The sequence below is a fragment of the Lissotriton helveticus genome, chromosome 1_1 (assembly GCF_964261635.1).
Source record: "Lissotriton helveticus chromosome 1_1, aLisHel1.1, whole genome shotgun sequence".
Taxonomy (NCBI): domain Eukaryota; kingdom Metazoa; phylum Chordata; class Amphibia; order Caudata; family Salamandridae; genus Lissotriton; species Lissotriton helveticus.
This window is the reverse complement of record NC_136057.1, coordinates 1056724404-1056739231: the sequence shown is the minus strand read 5'-3', so window position 1 is coordinate 1056739231 and position 14828 is coordinate 1056724404. Positions and strand designations below refer to the sequence as shown.

Genomic DNA, 14828 nt, shown 5'->3' with positions numbered 1-14828 from the left:
GTTGGTGGAGGATCCAGTAATTCTTCCAGATTGCAGGGAGATTTTGGAGGATGTTCAAGGAAATTTTCACGACCTTGTGATCTCGGGGCAGTTGAAGTTGATGGCATGGTTGAATTCAGGAGGGTTTGGCAGATGCAGGGATTGTCAAAGGAGGCTGAAGAGCTTGTGTCAAAGTCGTGGTCTAAGGGAACATCTAGGGTGTATGGATCAGCTTAGAGAAAGTGGAATGATTGGTGTGTTGAGAGGAGTTTGGATCCCGTTTCGGCACCCGTGGTAGAGGTGGCGAATTATTTATCAGTTCTTTTTTGTAGTGGTTTGGCGTATAATTCGGTTAATTTGAGTAGATCTGCATTTCAGTAGGATATGGTTTGGTAGATGGAGTTCCAGTGGGGCAACATGCTTTAGTCAGGAGGTTGGTTAAGAGTGTAAGGGTGGTTAATCCGTCAAAGTATGATTCTCTTTGGGATGTTTCTTTGGTGTTCAGAGAGCTTGAGAGTTGGGGAAAGAATGCAGATTTGGATTTGAAGTTTTTAACATGGAAGATAACGATGATTTTATGTTTGGTCTCTTTTAGGAAAGTATCAGATGTTAGAGCTTTGGATGTTAACTCAAGGTTTTATCAAGCAGAAGGAGTATGTTTTGAGTTAAAGAGAAGGACTAAGACTATGTCAAGGATGATTTTTTACCCGTATTCAGAGGGTGAAAGTTCTTTGTGTGTGGTTAAATGTTTGAAGGAGTATGAGAAAAGAACTTTTGCATTTAGGAAAGGAGATTGTAAATAATTGCTGATCTCATATGTTAAGCCATTTAAGGCAGTGTAAACTTCTACATTGGCAAGATGGATAAGAAATGTGATGGTCAAGGCTGGGGGGGATATTGGTGTTTTTGGGTCTCATTCAGTTAGAGGGGCTATGGCTAGGAAAGCATTTGTGAAAGGGTTTAGTTTGGGTGGTATTTTAAAGGCTGCAGATTGGTCAAATGATTCAACTTTTAGAAAGTTTTACTTTAAGCCTGTGGAAAATGTTTTGGGAAAGATTTTGGAAGAACTTAGAACATGCATAATGTTGGCCTCCGGGCCTTTGACATAAAATGCAGATTTTCCACAGTTTTAATGTAAAGAAAATCATGATTTTATTAAAAAAGGCACGGAGGCTAATATTATCCCTCCGCTGTGCCCGCCCTGAATTTAATTAATTTGTTTTGTTTTAAAGGATAAGGAAGAAGATGAAGATGGTGGAGTTTAAGAAGATTTGGAGACGGTGGCGTTTTGGAACTTATTATTTATTGTTTTTCGCAGTCACAAAAGAGGAAGATGGCTGCTGGTCATAGGGACTTATACATGTTCTAAAGTTCTGGAATGTTTGGATATATTCTAAATTCTAAGATATTGTTGCTGCTGTGTTTGGGCGGTAATAAAAGGGATATGCATAATATTAGCCTCCGTGCCTTTTTTAATAAAATCATGATTTTCTTTACATTAAAACTGGAAAATCGACATTTTAGGGCGTACATGGTCATTTTAGGGTTGAGGGTGGGTTTGTGTTTTTGGGGGCCAGGTGTAATTTAAGGGTTTAGAGCATGTTTGGGTTTGGGGTGCGAGGTTTAATATTAGGGTTTAGGGTGTGTTTGGGTTTGGTGTGCAAGGGTTAATTTGGGGGTTCAGGGTGTGTTTGTGTTTTGGGGTGCAAGGGTTAATTTGGGGGTTCAGGGTGTGTTTGGGTTTTGGGGTGCCAGGGTTAGTGTTAGGGTTTAGGGTGTGTTTGGGTTTTAGGGTACAAGGGTTAATATTAGGGTTTAGGGTGTGTTTGGGTTTGGTGTGCAAGGGTTAATTTGGGGGTTCAGGGTGTGTTTGGGTTTTGGGGTGCCAGTGTTACTTTTAGGGTTTAGGGTGTGTTTAGGTTTGGGGTGCAAGGGTTAATTTGGGGGTTCAGGGTGTGTTTGGGTTTTGGGGTGCCAGGGTTAATTTTAGGGTTTAGGGTGTGTTTGGGTTTGGGGTGCAAGGGTTAATTTGGGTGTTCAGGGTGTGTTTGGGTTTTGGGTTGCAAGGGTTAATTTGGGGGTTCAGGGTGTGTTTGGGTTTTGGGGTGCAAGGGTTAATTTGGGGGTTCAGTTTGGGTTTTGGGGTGTCATGGTTTATTTTAGGGTTTAGGGTGTGTTTGGGTTTTGGGGTGCCATGGTTAATTTGGGGGTTCAGGGTGTGTTTGGGTTGCCAGGGTTAATTTTAGGGTTTAGGGTGAGTTTGGGTTTTGGGGTGCAAGGGTTAATATTGGGTTTCAGGGTGTGTTTGGGTTTTGGGGTGCAAGGGTTAATATTGGGGTTCAGGGTGTGTTTGGGTTTTGGGGTGCAAGGGTTAATTTGGGGGTTCAGGGTGTGTTTGGGTTTTGGGGCTCCCAGCTGCAGGAGGTCAGACGTTTATCTGCAATTCATTGTGCAATCATCCAACAGTTTGCATTTGTCTGGAAAACTGAAACCAAAGTGTGGACGTGCTCTTTAAATAGACAAACAATTCCTGTTAAAATCACCAGACGCAAAAACATCTTATTGAAAACACAATAGTACCTTTGAAGTATTCAGATGCTTATTTTCAAATCACCCCAAAGTCATCAGGAACAATGTCATCTTGTAAAGTTATCGGAGAGTCATTTACAAGTCCTCCTCAGATCATCAGGAATAATGACACCTTCTGAAGTCAGCAGATACTAATTTTCAAGTCCTCCTTAAATCATCACGAATAATGACACCTACTAAAGTCAGCAGATACTAATTTTCAAGTCCTCCTTAAATCATCACGAATAATGACACCTACTAAAGTCATCAGATACTCATTTTCAAGTCATCCTCAAATCATCAGGCCGAGCTTCTGCAGCTTGCTTATGACTTTAAGAGCTTGATGATGTCTGATGACGTGTAAATGACTTCTAAGGTAGTTGGATGATCATCCAATGACTCTGGGATGGCTTCTAAAGTAATCCTGTTTGACCTGGGAGCCCTCCTTTGCGGGCTAAAGGTTATATATATATATATATATATATATATATATATATATATATATATATATATATATATATATATAAGAGCATTATATTAAGGATAGATCTTATTACTTTTTAGATGTGTACATCAAGGTAATAATCCAGGCCTTGAATGGTGTATATTTTCAGTGGCACTTTGGAAGGTCAATTACGCTGATTGTTTTGTTGCCGCTTTCCTAATTTCCTTTTCTTTGACACTGTAATCAGTGTATCAATCATTTATAAAGCGTGGCAAATTATCCTTGAGGGTCTCAAGGCGCTAGAGTTGCTAGCTGTGGCATGGTGCTCTGTTCAATCGGACAACCAGGTCTTGAGTTTTTTGCTGAATTGCTGGAGCATGAGGTGGTCCCGAGGATACAGGGAAAGGTTGTTCCAAACTTTGGTCACCAGGTATGAGAAAGATTGACCTCCACTGTTGGCTCGGTGGCTACTGGCATCTGCAAGGAAGAGGGAAGTGGATTGTAGGTGTCTGGTTGGTTGGTGAAAGGTCGTGCTATGTTGATTTATGCTGTTCTTATTTTGTGCAGTGCTTTGTATGCATTGGTCAACCTCTTGAACTGGCATCTTTTCTGGATCGGGAGCCAGTGTAGGTTCTTAACCTCTTCCAGGAGGGCACAGTGGAGTTGTGCTCATGACGAGCTGAGCTCGTCATAACGGCCGTGGAACGCCCACGCGGGACTAATTCCCTTCCTGTGCGGGGTGTTCCTTTAAGTGGGCGGAGTCATGATGAGCACAGCTCCACTGTGCCTCATGACGAGCTGTGCTCGTCATAAGTACCGCGCCGCCGCGCGCGTCCCCCGTCCCCCTGCGCCGCAGGGGAATTAGCCTCGCGGCGAAGGGGTTAAGGTGTGGTGTGATGTAGGTCTGTTTGGAAAGATCGAGGATGAAACTGCTACTTTTATGGAGGCAGTATGCAGTCTCCTCATTCATAATAACGTCACTGTGCACACGCCAATGGTATCTTTGGTACATATCCTGCAGTGTGCGAAGAGGCATACTGTTTACACACACATTATTGCTCACCAATTAACCTCTTCCATACTGATGACGAGCTCAGCTCGTCATGCAGCACGGTGGCGCTGTGCTGATGACGAGCTGAGCTCATCATGGCCTCCACGGAACGCCCACGCTGGGATGATTGCCCGCTGTGCTGGGCGTTCCATTGAGCGGGCGGGCCATGACGAGCTCAGCGCCACCGTGCTGCATGACGAGCCGAGCTCGTCATCAGCACTGCGGTGCCGCGCATTGGCCCCCCTCCACCCCGCGCCACGGGGGAATCAGCCCCGCGGCGATGGGGTTACTAAAGATGTTTTGCACCTAGTGCAGTCTTACCTTTTAATGCTGGAATTCTTCTAACGTGTAATAAGATCGTTATAATCACCAGATGAACACTTTGTCACTGCATGCATTTCTGTTTCACCCTGGAGTATGAGCTTGATTGTCCAGCTGAGCTGCGCAGGTGGGATATGTAAAGTGTGGGAGCTCCCAGAGACACCACAGGAATGTTCATGAATGTTTTGGGGCTCAAACAACACGTTTGCTTGTTGCACAGGGTGGCACCTTGCTCCTGTCAGAAAGAAAGTTTCCCTTGCTGTATGGGTGTTCTTTTAGGAGACTGTGAGAAGGTCTCTTTGGCTTCTGGTTCACTGTCTGATGTTTCTAACAAGCCTGCCACCTCTCATGTTGGAAGTCAATATATCATTTATTTCTGGACTGGCTTTGCTTCATGTATTGGAAAATGAGGATCAATCAGTCAGGGTTTTATATACCACAGCCACTCATCTGTAAGGGTCTCAAGGCGCTGAGGAAAGGGGGGCTTCTGATCCAGCTGGGCGCAGGGGTTCAGTTGAAGAGCCAGGTCTTGAGATCCTTCCTGAATTGGGTTAGCGACGGGGATTGCCTGAGGTGGAGACGCAAAGTGTTCCGGGTCTTGGAGGCGAGGTAGAAGGATCTTCCTCTGGCCAGTGGTGGCTTTCTCCGTTAAGGGCGGAGGAGCATCGCCCCACTGCTTTTAAGCAGTGCATTAAAAGGCAAATAAAATGATAATGCCAATGTTATGATCATTTAATTGTTTCCTCCTGAGCAGTGCGGCTGCTTGTAGGGCCAGAGCTGCTCTGCTCTCAGAGCGGGGGGGGAGTAGTGGGCACTCTGTAAAGTGCGCATGAATGTTTGGCCGACCAAACATTCATGCGCATTTCGCATGTTCTCTACCCATGCTGTAATGCAGCCTGGGTGGAGAACTTGCCCAGGCCCCGGTCCCTGTGTGAGCGCTGAACCACGGCACTCAGACCAGTCACAATGCTGCATTGCAGTGTTGTTATTGGCTCTGGGAAGCCTGGATGCTACCTGTTGTGGCAGAGGGAGGGATGTGGAGGAGAGACGCAGCGAGGAGGTGAACATCTGCAAAGAGGTTAATGATACTTTCCCCCATCTCGCCTCCCTTCTTGCCGCGCCACCCCCGCCTGCCACCCCTGATCCGTGCCAGCCGACTCTGGTTTTGTGGATCCCTGGGACGGTGGCCAGGGCCAGTTGGGTGGAGCGAACGTGTCTGGTGGGTACTTGGAATGAGAGTCAGTGGTTCAGATATACTGGTCCCGCATCGTGGAGAGCTTTGTAGGCATGTGTGAGGAGCTTGAAGGCAATTCTTTTGTTGACTGGGAGCCAATGGAGTTCTTGTAGGTATTCGGTGATGGGGCTGCGGAGTGCCATTCTGGCTGCAGAGTTTTGAATGTTCTGTAGTTTCCTAAGGAATTTCTGGGTGCCGCAGGCGTTTAGTGCATTGCTGTAGTCGAGTATACTGGTGATGAGTGAGTGGGTGACGGTCTTTCTGGATTCTGTGGGGATCCATCTGGAAGTCTTTCGAGGCAGGCGGAGCATGTGTAATCATGATGAGAATACAGCTTTGATCTGGAGGTTCATTGTGAGCGAGGAGTCCAGTATGATGCCGAGTGTACGTGCGTGATCAAGGGTGGCATTCCCAATGTGGCGGGCCACCAGGAGCCGTCCCAAGCTGAGGGGTCGGGTCCCAGGATGAGTACGTCGGTCTTGTCCAACTTGAATTTGAGGCAACTATCTTTAATCTAGGTGGCAATGACCTTCATTCCGCTGTGGAAGTTGATTCTGCTGTCTGTGGGTTCATTGGTGAGGGAGAGGATCCTCTCGGTTTTATCCATGTAGGAGACTGTCATGCCGTTCTGCCATGTTTTCATGACTGTTCTATTTCTGATGTGCTGAAAAACGTTGTCAGTTGCGGTTCTGGGCAACTCATCCGATGCGAGTGTGTAAAGAAACTACATTGCTCATTGTTGGACTGTACTGTAATGTGTTGTTACTAACTGTAATTCTCATTGTGCGCATATTATGTTTTTGTTTTGTTTCAGATTGTGCGTTTCACAGCAAGGGAATGACGTGCAACGGAATGACGTGAGGTTCAGTGTGCTATACCAGGTAAAATTAGATATGTGTGAATTGTAATAGACCACAACCCAGTTTCAGTTTGTTCAAACTATCCCTTCACAAATGTCCAAAAACCAGGATGCTCTTCTGATCTTCAGTACTGTCCGAACAAGGGAGTCCACATGAAATGGGAAAAAATGTCTGTTTTTAAGGACTTACTAACTGGAAGTTAAGAAGAGGTCTGATGTGGGTCTATTTGAAGAGGTAGAGGATGAAACTGTTGCTGTTATGGAGGCAGTATGCAGTCTCCTCATTCATAATAACGTTAGTGTGCACACGCCAATGCTTTCTGTAGTACATATCCAGCAGTGTGTGAAGAGCTAGATTGTTTACACACACATTATTCAGCACCAATTAATAAAGGTGTTTTGCATGAAGTGCTGTTTTACCTTTTAATGCTTGAATTTATCGGATGTGCTGTTTATTAAAAGAAGCCAAGCACCAGGAGGTGTTGGTTAATTACAAAGAAGTTTGTAATAAGGTGTCTGGTATGTTAACTGAAAAGAGATCTAACGAGAACTGCTCAATTTATAATTGGTTCAATCCTGCATGTACTGCTGCTTTAAAACATCCAAAATTGACAACCTATACTTTACCTTGTAATATTGAGAAAGTCAGATTGGCAAGACATACGTAGAAAACGAGCCTTGATAGAAGAAAGCAGGAGTTGAGAAGGAGGGCATGGGAGGATGTGGTAGCTTCGCTGCAACAGAACTTGGGGATAATGTGCATTTTTGGAAGTTCTAAGTCGGCCTTATTTTTCTGAGAATGACAACCCTAGAATAGAGTGACATATCCCAGCTGAAGAGCGAGTGTCTCATTTTTTCAAAACGTTTGCCAAGAGGCTGATTCATCACTTCATACACCATCCCTGGATGCACCTAATATAATTCGGGGTCCAGCATCCCTTGTAACCCCTTGAGCGCTGCGCAAATTCCCCCGCTGTGTGGGCAAATTAATGAGTGGTCGGGGTTTGGACTGCCCTCGTCCGTCCTTTGCACATGCCCACCGTTACATCATATGGCCGGGGGCCATTCGAAGCACGCAACGGGTTAAGTTATTATGTTGCTGTCAGTGCCTAAAGCTATTCTTAGGTGCCTGGTCGGAAAGGCTCCCGGCTCTGTTAGATTTCTATAAACAGAATGCCATGTTTGGGCTACATTTTTAACAAACGTGTTTAGAGCAGCAGTTGGAGACTGCCCCCGGACCTCATGGAAGAATTCCATCATAGTGCCAATATTCAAACAAGCATTGGTATAGCCAATAGATCTCGCCTTTGGGACCTCATAAGTGTCTAGCCATGCCGCACATTATCCCTTCTCACATGCCTACACACCCCAACAACACATAGCATGCCGGGACCATGAGGGCCAATCTTAGAAGAAGAAAACTCAACAGACGAGGTTGGTTATAAATAAATAACAGAATTGGAAGAAGCGCATCATCAGACATGGGTCAACTTCAAATCTAAGCAGTCTTCAGAAAGAAAACAAGCATTGGAAATGCAATAGGTCTCGCATTAGGAACGTTTGAGCAATTGGTATTGTAAATGACACTTTTTATTTATGTGTTGGTTTTGAAAATAGCAAAAGTAATAGCTTTGTCAGTTACAATGTCAATAGTTTTAACTTTCGCAAATGTGACACCTATAGCATTTGTAATGCAATGTGTGTTGTATTTACGTGACTTAGATGTATTGATATTGCAAATAACAATGGCTTTTAATTTTGTAAATAATTAATACTTGAATAAAATTTATTGTAATTTATAATGGCAATAGCTTAAACGTTTGTAAATAACTTTTGTGAAGATTATGTTCAGTGTATTTTATTGTGACGAAAATACAAGAACATTGCATTTGCACTGAGGTACTGGGTTTTTAGGAACCGGTACCGAACCGGTAACCCAGCGGTGCCAGGGGATCAACACACCAAAGACCTCGGGTTCTCCTGAGTCAGACCCACAGAAACTTCAGAGTCTTCCAGGTGAAGTCAAAGATTCGTTTATTGGCTGCAACCAAGGTGACAGGGTCCTAGAAGTACGATACAAGTATATTCAGGAGACTGCACACTTTCACAAAGTTAGGCTTCTCTTCTTATACACAATATTTACCCTTTGGCGAAACATTCCTTGGGTGCGTGGTATTTCATTTATGGTTACTGATTACAAAAAGAAAGCAGAGTCATGATGACATGTACATATTTCACGTCGTGCTGCCCATAACAAATCATCCGGCAAGGCCCAACATTTCATCAGATATCGCTGGACCCCTAATAAAAATGGTCACCTCCCCACCATAAAATAAGTGAGGAAAAGGAGTGAAGAAAGATGTGAGCGAGATATGGCAGGTGTGCGTGCTGAAATGGCTTTATGGCCGGTTGGGCCTAGATACTATCTTGCTTGGCCACTGGGAGGGAACTGACCTAACGAGCTCGGCCTGGGGCAATGGTTCTAACTTGTACTGGGGTCAGGAAGAAGTCGATTAAGGAGTATGTGTCCTTGTGGAATCAAATTCGACTGGATTAAGGCCTATGTAGAGGGCAACATGCAACTAAGGGTTCAGAAGGTAAATGACGATTTCGAGGTGAAATTGTCACTCGAATATGCCGAAAATATATGTACTTGATGTACTCGTCATTATCGGTCTTTTGATACCAAATTCGTCCTATTTCGACGAAGTTTTTATTCTCGAGTCCGGTACTATTACGGATCCATATTTTTCAGAACCACAGACCCTCCTTTTGCCCTTACATAGGCAATTAATCTATCCTCATGTTAATCTGAGTCCAGATCTATATTCCCAAAGTCATTGAGATGTTGCTGCAACATCATTCTAGTGCTGAGCTCATGTCTTGACACAGGCTTCCTTACACATGATGTAGCACAGAGGCCACATATTGCAGGAGCACACTGTATGCATAGACAGAACAGGAAAAGAATGGCTAAGACCATCCCAATGACCATCAGAATTTTCCATCCCCAGGCAGATATCAGTCCCCAGAACCATCCCATTAATGACCAATCTCCTTTATCCACATGAATAGATTCGGAAATCTTATGTAGTTTGGAGATGGCCCCGTACACTGTTGGAGCATTATCTGGAATAAAAATGCAACAACTGGACTGGATCAATTTGCATACTCCACCTCGGTCCGCAAGTATTACATCCAAAGCGACCCGGTTCTGAAGGGTCATCAGTCGATCCGACTGGAGCTCAGCAGTCAGGTTACTAAGGGCACCAGCAGTTTCAATCACGGTGGATTCAACTACCCTTGTCAATTGCCTTATGTTTCTGCTGTTAGCCATGGCTCCCCAGAACGGCAGAACACCCATTGCAAAGTCACCAAATTCTTGACCTGCAGTGTCTTCTTTACTCAAAACACCTCTAACTACCCTTGTCCGATGGTAATCCGCCGCTGCTGTGTAGGTGGGAGGTAACAGGAATGAAACAAAACATGAGCCCGAGAAGTCAGGGGACAACCATGTATAGGCTCTATCGTGGCAGATGAAATAAGTACCCTTTGCGGCTAAAAAGGCAGGGGAAGTCTGAGATCCAAAAACGTACGTTTCTGTGCAGACACTCTTCCCTAGCTGAGCTCTGGTATTCCTACCAATACCTTGCAGACACAGGTGACCTTGATGGGGTACGATCCAGATAGGGGACGATCTCTTGGCTTGCTGTTTCTCACTTAATGTAGTGCCATATCCGGTCACATTCCAACCTGCATATGCAAGTATCTCATCGTCCGGGGTATCTTCGTAAGAAGTCACTTCCTTGATCATGTCAACTATACCCTTCACTAGGGCGCTAGTCTTGAGGTTGTCTTTTACAGAACGTAGGGGTTGGATTTCTCGTGCATATATGAACATTGTCCTATATGCCCATACTGACCCATTGTGACTAAATGGCAGGACCAAATAGGGGATACCTCTATCCGTGGTGTGGGGCATGAGGCCACACACCCAACAGTTGGTTGTGTTCATTACAAGTTGGTGTTGGTGTAATAGCTGAACGAAGGAGTTATTAATGAACTCTAATCTCCTATTTGATTCGTGGTCAGGCAAAGAGTGGAAAGAATGAGAGGAAACCGTAGGGGGAGGTATGGGCGATGTAGTAGGCGTGAATGTCATATGAGAAGAGAATAAAACATAGCTTATCAAAAACACCATTACGCTAAATAGCATAAAAATACACATCATTATAAAAATTTTCTTTCTCATTGTTTTCAAAAGTCTCTGCTTAAAGTTCATTTGTTTGGCAGTTCTCTCCACATCAGGAAACTCCATCCTCTCTAAGGTGCTGCCCGCGGCGGTAGGTTGTTTCTGCTAAAGGATGCTTCCGTCAGTCTAGGGTGGCTCCCTTCGACCAACTGGAACCAGCAACCTATTGTTGTCAGCTGCACCCAAAAGTCTTTAATCAACCGCGACCCTAGCAGCGGAACCCGGATGGCGGTTCAAAAAAAAACAAAAATAAGCAAGTTACCTAGATGGGAGAATCTGCATTTTCAAAATAGCATTTTGGAAGGAAAAACTTATTATTTTATTAGTCCACAGGTTTTTCTCTCGGATCAAAAAATAAATCACTTTTACTTTAGTCTGCTTTTCTCGGTCGCAAAATATAGCGTCTTTTCCCGGGTGCTGTCTGGTCCGGAAATAGTAGCTCAGGTTCCACAGAGTTCAATTGTTCTGATGGCGGCGTAGTTTCTTGAAAAATGTTCTTACTGTCACAATCACGTTTAACTTCTTTTACACGTTCATCAGTTGTGCGCTTTGAGTCAGTGCCTCCTGTCCGGACCCATTGGTCATGTGGCAGAGGGAAAGGTATTTTCTTACAATGGATCCCGTGGACCCAATTGGCCTTCCCCTCCACTTTAACGGTCGACCTTGTAGACAGGAGGACGAGGTGTGGTCCGGTCCATCTGGGCTGGTCGTTCCTTGTCCTCTGGAAATTCTTGACCAGAACCCAGGAGCCAGGGTCAATGGAATGACCCGGTGTCTCGGAAACCGGAGGCAAGGTGTTGTGGACCTGTTGATATAAAACACGCAATTTAGCCGTCAATTCATACAGATAGTCGAGCAAAATGGGGTGTTGCAGCTCGCTAAACTTCGTGGGCCTAGGCACTCCCCATATGTTGGCTGGCCGACCAAAGATTATTTCATAGGGGCTGAGTTTCATTCGCGAATGCACAGTCATTCTGGTGGATAGGAGTGCTAAAGGTAGAGCGTCGGGCCATTTAAGACCCGTGCTCGCTTGGATTTTGGCCAATTTAAGTTTAAGCGTGCCATTGTAACATTCCACTAATCCAGCTGATTGGGGGTGATTTGCAGCGTGGAATTTCTGACTAATGCCTAGCCCTTCACACACTCGTTTCATCACACAACCCACAAATTCACTTCCGTTGTCCGACCAGACCATTCTAGGCATTCCGAATCTGGGGAAGAACTCTTTCACAAGGGCTTTCGCTGTGGACAAGGCAGTATTGTCCCTTAGGGGATAGGCTTCTACCCACCTTGAGAAGGCGCAAACAACCACGAGCACATATTTTAAGTTGTTGCACCTCTCCATGTGTATGAAATCTAGCTGCAAAACCTCGAACGGATACGTAGGAGGTGCGAAATGACCAGCTGGAGTTGGGGTTCCCCTACCAGGATTGTGTTTCAGACATACCATGCAATTCTTGACAACATTCTCTGCACACTTGGGAATCCCTGAATTCTTCCACACTGGGGCCAACAACTCGCAAATCCCTTTCGCACTGATATGGGCCATCCCATGAGCCATTGTAACCACTGCAGGCACATATGCATCGGGTAACATCCATCTTTGTTGCTCTGTCGATTCAATCCAACAACCATTTGCATCCATTCTCCCTGTACTTTCTTTCCACATGCTTAACTCTTTCTCCGTGGCCTCAGCTTGGATGGACTTCACACTTTCTATTGTGTCTTCACATATTCCAACATCACCAGTCCATCTTTCTGGGCTCGCAACATACATTCGGCTCATCACATTCTTTGCCGTTTCTTTAGCAGTTTCATCAGCAAATGCATTTCCACGACCAACATCATCGATCACTTTCTTGTGTGCACTACATTTTACAACTGCTACTTTCAGGGGCAACGTCAGTGATTCAAGAAGCTCATTCACCAACTGACCGTGCTGAATCTTAGCTCCATGCGAAGTCAGGAACCCACGTTCTCTCCACAATCGACCAAAACTATGAGCCACTCCAAAAGCATACTGACTGTCGGTATAGACAGTCACTTTCATTCCTTTTGATAACACACATGCTCTCGTTAACGCCACGAGTTCGGCGGCTTGAGCCGAACCATGTGGTATTCGCGCAGTTTCAACGATTGTGTGCAGAGTTGTGACAGCATACGCTGTAGTCACGTTACCATTTGGGAGTTTAAAGCATGAACCATCCACCCATAATGTACCATCACATTCGGCGAGTGGAATATCGAATAGATCAACTCTCCCTTTTGTCTCCTCCTCCGTTCTGAGGAAACAATCGTGCTGTTCTGAAGCATCCGATTCCTCAGCAATTGGTAACAATGTGGCTATGTTCAGAGTGCTGCACCTTTTGATGTGCACATGGCTTGCTAGTAGCGTCAATTCATAACTGGACAGTCGAGCACTAGTTAAGTGCTGTGTCTTAGTCCTATTTAACAATGTGTCTACTGCATGCGGAACCATCACGATTAGTGTATTATTCATTACTAGACCTGCAGACTGTCGAATAGAAACAGCTGCTGCTGCTGTGGCCCTTAGACAACTTGGCAATGCTCGTGCTACCGGATCCAAAGTTGACGAAAAATAGGCGCATGGCCGTTGTCTATCTCCATATAACTGAGTCAGCACAGACAATGCACAACCCTCCTTCTCGTGGACGTATAATGTGAAAGGTTTACTGTAGTTGGGGTTACCTAACACAGGGGCCGAACATAATGCTGTGCGTAATTCGAGAGAACTTTTCTGACACTCATCGGACCAAGGAATGGGATTGGGTGTATTTGTACACGTTAGTGCCAATAAGGGTTTGGCTAATAACGAAAAATTTGGAATCCACTGTCTACAGTACGATGTAATGCCCAAGAAAGCGCGTACTTCTCTCTGCGTTCTTGGCACATTTAATTTCGCTATTGCCTGAATTCTTTCTGGGGTCAGTTTCCTTCCCTCCTTCGATAAGAGATGACCTAAGTAGGTCACTTCTTGTCGGCAATATTGGAGCTTGGAAAGTGACACCTTGTGATGTAGATCACATAGATGACGCAGTAGTGCCAATGTGGCCATTTTACATATTTTCTCAGTATCCGCGGCTATGAGCAAATCGTCCACGTACTGTACGAGAGTGGAACCTTTGGGCAAAACCATCGCGTCGAGCTGGCTTTTCAGAGCTTGACTGTATATTGAGGGGCTCTCACAGTAGCCTTGAGGAGCGCGTTTAAAGCGAAAACTGCGACCACCTAAACTAAAGGAAAAAATATCCCTGCTTTCCTCAGCAATCGGGATACTGAAGAAAGCATTCTTCAGGTCAATCACCGAAAACCAGGATGCAGAGGCTGGAATCATAGTCAATAATGTTGTAATGTCGGGGACAACTGGGAATTGTGGCACCACTATCTTATTTACTTCCCTAAGATCGATCACGAATCTATACACAGGTGGCTGAGAAGGGTCAGTTCGTTTTAAAACAGGCAGAACAGGACTATTGCAAACATTGCCTCGTGTTTCCTCAATTACGTCTTTCTCAATCAACTCGTAAACAATCGCTAGCAAAGCTTTTTCGCCCTCATTGGATATTCTGTATTGGGGAATTCGTGGCATTTTGACATTCGACTTCAATGTTACAACATATGGTGGAATTTCTAAAAGACCTACATCATTCGGACCAGTAGCCCAAAGAATATCCGGAAGAAGTGTCAATTCTGTTGGAAGCGTATTTCTCGACAAATATATGGGAGAAACCACTTTCTTACCTAAAGTCAGTTGTACTCCTGAGGGAGAACAGTACAAAGTCGCATACAATCTTTTTAGCAAATCTAATCCTAGCAAATTTTCACCACAACCTGTTGTCAAAATAAGGGGTGCTTCGAATTCACAAGGACCAACAGAAAGAGATAAAGGGTCAGAAATCGGATTTCTAACCGGGGCGCCAGAAAAACCTACGGAAACGTTCATTTCGCCAGACAAAGGTGCGCCAGGGAGTTTGGAGTGCATAATAGAACTCTTTGTAGCACCAGTATCCAACAGAAAAGGTTCTGACACACCCGATGTAATCACCTCAACGTAAGGTCCACTCTGATCTACTGGAACTGAAACAACTCCCTCTCCTT

General features: G+C 44.9%; 1 protein-coding gene across 1 annotated transcript in view; it reads left to right on the top strand.

Moving 5' to 3' along the window:
- LOC144820752 (uncharacterized) overlaps nt 1–14828 on the top strand; it is a 134575-nt gene that overhangs the window by 5576 nt on the left and 114171 nt on the right. The window contains exon 2 of the mRNA XM_078677957.1: nt 6413–6479. The gene's annotated coding sequence lies outside the window, so the exon portion shown is untranslated. The remainder of the gene's footprint in view (nt 1–6412; nt 6480–14828) is intronic.